The following is a 6564-nucleotide window of genomic DNA, read 5'->3' as shown; positions in this document are numbered from 1 at the left end:
AAAAAAAAAAAAAAAAGGAGGGAGGAAGGAAAGAAAACAGGAGGGAAGGAAGGAGAAAGTGAGAACACAAGCTCATCCTTCCTAGGCTTGCCAAAACTCTATCACAAAGAGAGAACGTATCAAAGGCCCATGAAATGGAAATGTGGTGGTCACACCAGAGTCTAGTTTTCACATATTTTGCTTGCTTCCAGCTGCTTTTCTTTCAGGCTAGTCCAAATCCCTTTCAGGACTGTATGTCTGTGCTAATTAATAGTTAACTTTAACTTTCTATTAAAATCTGCAGGGCTGGCAGCCAAAATCGAGTGTTAAAATATTTAAAAGCCCTTAAGCCCAGGGCACAAGTTGATCAGCTGCAGGAGGCAGAAAGACAATTTCCCCTGGTCCTGGATGGCTAAATTAAGGAAGCTGAGTGTGCTGTGCTCCTTCGGAAACTTTTCTTCTGACTTGTTTCCATTTTCAAAGCCAGGACATCAGAGAATCAGGGTCCACTGGTCCAGCCGGCGCGACTTTGGATCGTCCAGCTCCTTCTCGTACATACTCACAGTGCCTTGAGAATGACATAATAGTATCCAAATGAGGCCAAGCTTCATTAGGTTAAGTGAAAGTCTTGGTGTAAAAGAGATTTAATGTCATTCTTTGCACATAGCTAAATTACAATTCAAAGGCCAACTAAATAGACCCAAATGTGGCTACTTTGTAACCAATGGTGGATATTACTAAATTACAATGGATTGAATTGGATTAATTAACTAGGAATATCATTTGTCTTCTTGCTGGCCTGGCTGGTAAATTACAAATCAGACGGAATTTGGGCAGAAAGAGAGACAGAAAATGATTCAGCAAAGACAGTTTGATGCCTTTGTTCTCATATACTCACATGTTTCGAAAATTGTGTTGGGGACTAAGGGAGATATTTCAATAATACAAAAATGTTGATTGGGGTGAATCATTGTTCTCTGCACATCATTAAAAGCCAGTGGGTGGAAATATACAATGTGACTCTTGCCAGAGACAAAAGACTTAGAAGAGATAACAGTATGTTCCACTTGTTCTAAAAAAAAGAAAGGTAAAAATGTATTATAGGGATCCTTAAGGAGTATGGACCATGTTCTCAAAAAGGGGTTCTACAAGAATTTTAATCTCACCTTTGACAACACCTCTGTAACCATGTTCGGAGCACATTTATAAATATCTGTTAAAAAAATCTAGCTTATTTTATTTTTCATACAGTAAAATAAATGTATTTCCAGAATAGAGAGATGTCGTTTTGTATAGAGCACATTCCCTCAATAAATGCAAGCCACAAAAACTTCCAAGACACATTTAAAAGAGAAAGTATGATTTTTTTTTAATGGAGTCTCACTGTGTTGCCCAGGCTGGAGTGCTGTGGCATGATCTCACCTCACTGCAATCTCTGCCTCCCGGGTTCATGCCATTCTCCTGCCTCAGCCTCCCAAGTAGCTGGGACTACAGGCACCTGCCACCACACCCAGCTAATTTTCTTTTGTATTTTAGTAGAGAGGGTTTCACCATTTCAGCCAGGATGGTCTCGATCTCCTGACCTCGTGATCCACCCGCCTCGCCCTCCCAAAGTGCTGGGATTACAGGCATGAGCCACGGCACCCGGCCAAGCATGATCTTTAAAGCATTGTAAATGTCAGTCTCTCTGCAATAGCTTTTTTCTATGCCTACCATGTACTCCATGCTCTGTTATGGGCGCTCCTTTGGATGCTTTACTAATGGTAAGTCATTTAATTTTCATAACCATCCTATGAAGTGAAAACTGCTGTTATTCCCATATCACATAGTAAAGTGAGCCTCATTGTGCATCATGAACTTAGTCAAGTTGCACAGCTAGTGAGGGTTGGAATATGCATCCAGACCCAGGCTCACTGGCTCCAGGTTCCATATTCTTAAGCAAAATACTTTTCCCATGCCACTTTAGGAATTAGTTTGGAAAGAATGAAAATCCTTGCATTGACAAGTTTTGAATCTAGGATTCCAGGGAAGTCCAGCTATCTTTAGAATCACTCACACAGATTTTGATGACTAAATGCTTGAACTTACCTCTACCCATTTGAAAACCAGAATAATAACACCTATGTGTAATATTACTGAAAAATTAAATAACTTTGCATGCATGTAAAGTGCCTGGAACTTAGTTTACCAAATTGTTGTTAGTTGTATTCCCTGCTAGATGTTAGGGGTACAAAGATGAGTACAGCATAAGCCCAAAGCCCTTGGTTTCCAAGAGTGGTTCTTAGACCAGCATCACCAACATCACCAGCATCACCAGCATCATCACCAGGGGGCCTGTTAGAAATGCACTGTCTCAGGCACTACTCCAGGCTTCTGAAGTAAAACCCTGCATTTTAACACCATTCCCAGAGATTTGTAAACACATTAATGTCTTAAAAGTACCACATGACATGCACACAGGTTTCACTACCTGACATTTTGCTTCCCCTTTCTCTGTGACTTACATGTAAAACGACCTCCCAAACAGAATTCTCTGGGAAAGTGCTAATTTCGAATACTTCTTCCTGTTATCAGATATGAGTGGATTAGACCACATGCTCTGGTCTTGGGTTTGGAAAAAATGATCTGTGTATATGTTTTGTGTTTCAAATTTTTCTATTGTTCTATGCTACAAAAATGCCTTTAATCTTAACTCCTAGTTCCAGCATCTGCTCCATCTGTCTTGGTTCTGCCTGTCCACATTCCTAAGGGGTTGTTCTGGAGGCAGGCTATGGGCTCCCGTGCCAGATTTCATGGTGCAGTTACACAGTGCAGCTTTCTTTGGAGCACTGCATCTCCTCCTCCCAGAACCCCTCAAAGGGGCAGAGAAAGCCAGAATCATCTATGCAGAGTTTTAAAAGCTAAAATTTAGTCAGAAGACTGAAATACCTATTTGTACAAAAAAAAAAAAAAAGAAAGAAAGAAAGAAAAAAGAAGCTGACAAGGGGATTAAGAGGCAAAAAAGGAGCCGTAGAAATAGATATGAAACATAGGAAGGGATCTTAAGATAATCGCAGAGGAAACTCCAGAAAAGACAGTTTCTTAGGGAAAGAAAACCAATGTTGTTTCCTGGTAGACGATGGTGTGAATCTGAACATCAAAAAAAAAAACCCACAGATATTTCTTAAAGATAAAATTACCCCATGGATGGAATTGCATTTAGGTTAACTTAATAACAAAGAATATCTGAAAGCTACTGTGGACAATAAATTGCAACAATGGCAGGTCCACAGACAAATACACCACGCCCGACATTCAAGGATGCCATATTTCCCCCTGTGCCTTTAAAGTACATTCCGGCAGGGTGCAGTGTCTCACGCTTACAAGCCAGCTCTTTGGAAGGCTGAGGCGGGCAGATCACTTGAGGTAAAGAGTTCGAGACCATACCTGGCCAACAGGGTGAAACCCCATCTCTACTAAAAATACAAAAACTAGCTGGGCATGGTGGCAAGTGCCTGTAATCTCAGCTGCTTGGGAGGCTGAGGCAGGAGAATTGCTTCAACCCGGGTGGCAGAGATTTCAGTGAGCTGAGATCACGCCATTGCATTCCAGCCTGGACAATAAGAGCAAAACTCTGTCTCAAAAAAAAAAAAAAAAATGTACATTCCTATCTATGCCATATTTTCCCTGTCCTTGAACCTTTACAATGCAACTAAACTTGGCAGTTTGATGTTCAAAGAGCAATGTTTTGGGAGTCAGGAGAACCTGATTCATTCATGAGTTGCCTTTACCTGGCATTTAACCTCTCTGTGTCTCAGTGTTCTCATCTCTTACATGTGAGAGTTTGACAGTCAGTATCCAAGATTCCTCTTATTCTAAGGTTCTTCTCTTTAAAGATTTCACAGCCATCTTCATGACAGGGTGCCTCAGGCCTTAAAGCCAGGAGTGCTTCTTGTTTAGGAGCCACATATGTTGCCCTTGTCAACTCATCTGCTCAGAGTATTCGGCACACAGAGCATCACCACCACAGTTTTTTGTTTGTAGCTTGATAAAAGGCTGTATAGCTCCTGTAGCAGGGAAGAAGTGAGGGAAGCTAATGAAGCAAGGTCTTTAGAGAAAGGGGAGAAAAGGCATTAAGGGAGTAGAATGAGAAGAGGGGAAAGAGGAAAAACAGTGGAAGGAATAGTAGTCAGGACACGCTAGAAAAGTCTGCCACCACTCAGGGAACCTGATTACCATTGGGTGGGAGGGAAGAGAAGGAGGGAAGGAGCACGAGAGGAGGAAAGAAAAAAACAAAGAAAGGAAGGCATCAAAGTGAGAAAGAGAAGAAGGAGGAAAGGCAGGTCCAGGATCATGGCAAGGTAGGTGCCAAGTAAGAGAAGTAGCCATTTAATTTCTCCCACCTCATTTTCACCTCAACTGTAAACACAGACCCAAAACCTAAAAAGACAAAGGCTGTTAGAAGACTGCAATCCATGCAATGATGTTGTTCAATGCAGACCAGATTGACTGCTCACATCTGATGTCCTATTTAGTGAGATGGCCCAATTTTGCTTTTGAAGAGAATGCCAGCTTCCCTTCTTCTTCCCAAGAGAATTTGCTGTTTTCATTTGTTATCTTGAATAGTCCTTCCTGCTACAAAAGGTGGAGTTCACATTTATTTTTAAAAAGTGCTTATTTCATGTGGTTTGACATAAGAGCCGTATTTTAGCTGGGAGCCCAGAGCCTCAATCGATTTCAAGGAGGCCTGGAGCTATTGACAGAGTGCTTCCTGCTGCGCTTTCTAGAAGTAAGAAATTCAACTGAAAACAAGACATACCAGCATCCATCAAAGGAGCAGGTGGCAAAAAACCTGAAATATTATGAGGAAGTCAATATCTGAGTTCTAGCCCATGCTTGAAATAAAGTCATTGTTTGATCTTGAGAAAGTTAAACTCTCTGAGCATTAGTTTTCATATAAAGAGATGGAAAAATATCAGTATTTATTTTCTCAAGGATGTTGCAAGCTTCCACCAATCTTCTTGTAAGTGCACATTGTTTTAGTACCTATGACTTTCTCTTTCCTGATAGTCCCCATCAAATAAGAAATACTTTTCTCTCATTTTGGAAAGGTTTGAAAATTGCTTTACCTTGATATCTTATTTTCAATTCAATTTGAAGAAAGTCAAATACATTTCAGTAACATAAGGAAAGATACTACTGCATAGCGATTGGAAAGAAAAAACCTTAAAACGATACTTGGTCTTCAAGAGAGAGTCAAATCAGAATTGATTCAAAGGTTATATTGTGTAATCTTAGAGAGAGAAAATTGGCTTATTCCTTTTATATTTCACTGTAACTAGAATTTGCCCAATAGAATATCCAACTGGAATAGCTATTTTGTACATATTCTGGTGTTGTAAACTCTTTAAACTTAGTTTATTTTCTTTAAATCCTTATTTATATAACTTTACTTAGTAGATCCTTATGTTCATTTCAGAGTGAAAACGGCAGAAGAATATCAGGCAGTAGTTTGGGTAACGTGGAGTCTTAATTTCTCAGATCTCTCACCAAATCTTATAATTAAAATGAGAAGAGATCTTAGGGAATACCTTTTTCTGAAACTTTCATTTTGCAAATAGCATACGGCCAAGTTAATTTCTTTCAGTTATATGAACAGTTAGTAGTAGGTTTGGAATTTGAACTCACTTTTCTTTAGACTACTCTGCCTTTCTCATCAAAAAATTTTCATTATTGCTAGTGAGCAAAATTGATATTTTCATTGATTGTTTCAAGATGGGCCAGGATTACAACGGTCATACTAAATTATTGGCATCAACCAGGACAAAGCTGTAGGTTACATTGCACTGGCCAAGGATAAAACTGAAGAAAAGTTGCCTAACAATGACAAGAGGGATTTAGTAGACAAAGGCTTTACTGGCTCTTCTTCTCATTGCTTGCTGTGGCTTTGCCCCCCCACACGCACTAACAACGTGGATGCTTTCATCAGGGGACTTCTGATTGTCCTTCCTTTAATGCAGGCAGTTACTTTTCTGGCTGGCTGCTTTCAACTTCTCCCTAGTTTCCCAGGATTTTCAGTAAATCCAAAAGTTTGTTGGAGCCACACATTTCTGGGTCATCTTTGTGGGAGAGATTGCATTTAGGATAACTTTAGGCAGGCTCTATTCTAAAGGTCTGTATCTGGTGGGAAGGAATCATGTGATCCAGTAGAAGTACAGCTCACTCCCATTGCAGCCTTCTTTCTGTCTTTGCTCTGTCGTCTCCAACTGGCCTCTTGCCTTTAGATTTCTCCCATCCAGGTTGGAAATGTCACTACCTGTGCCTCTCAAACTCAATGTCAGACTCTCTGAGCTATTGTCTTTGAAGATCTCTCTCAGTTGGCTTAATGTGAAGGGAATACACATCCACCTCCCTGGGATGATGTTGCACTGCACACCAAAAGCCCTCTCTACAAAGTCTTCCTGGCAATCCACTGCCATCTCTTTTGCTTGACTTCTCTGAGCTTCAGTTTTCTCATTTATAAAATGGAAATAATCATATCATCAAACTTTCAGAATTGTTGTGAAGATAATATAAGATTAATAACATGACAGTGCTTTGAAAATT

Source organism: Rhinopithecus bieti, unplaced genomic scaffold, assembly GCF_001698545.2.
Source record: "Rhinopithecus bieti isolate Rb0 unplaced genomic scaffold, ASM169854v2 scaffold_33374, whole genome shotgun sequence".
NCBI lineage: Eukaryota > Metazoa > Chordata > Mammalia > Primates > Cercopithecidae > Rhinopithecus > Rhinopithecus bieti.
The sequence above is the reverse complement of the archived record's forward strand: the minus strand, read 5'-3'. Positions refer to the sequence as shown.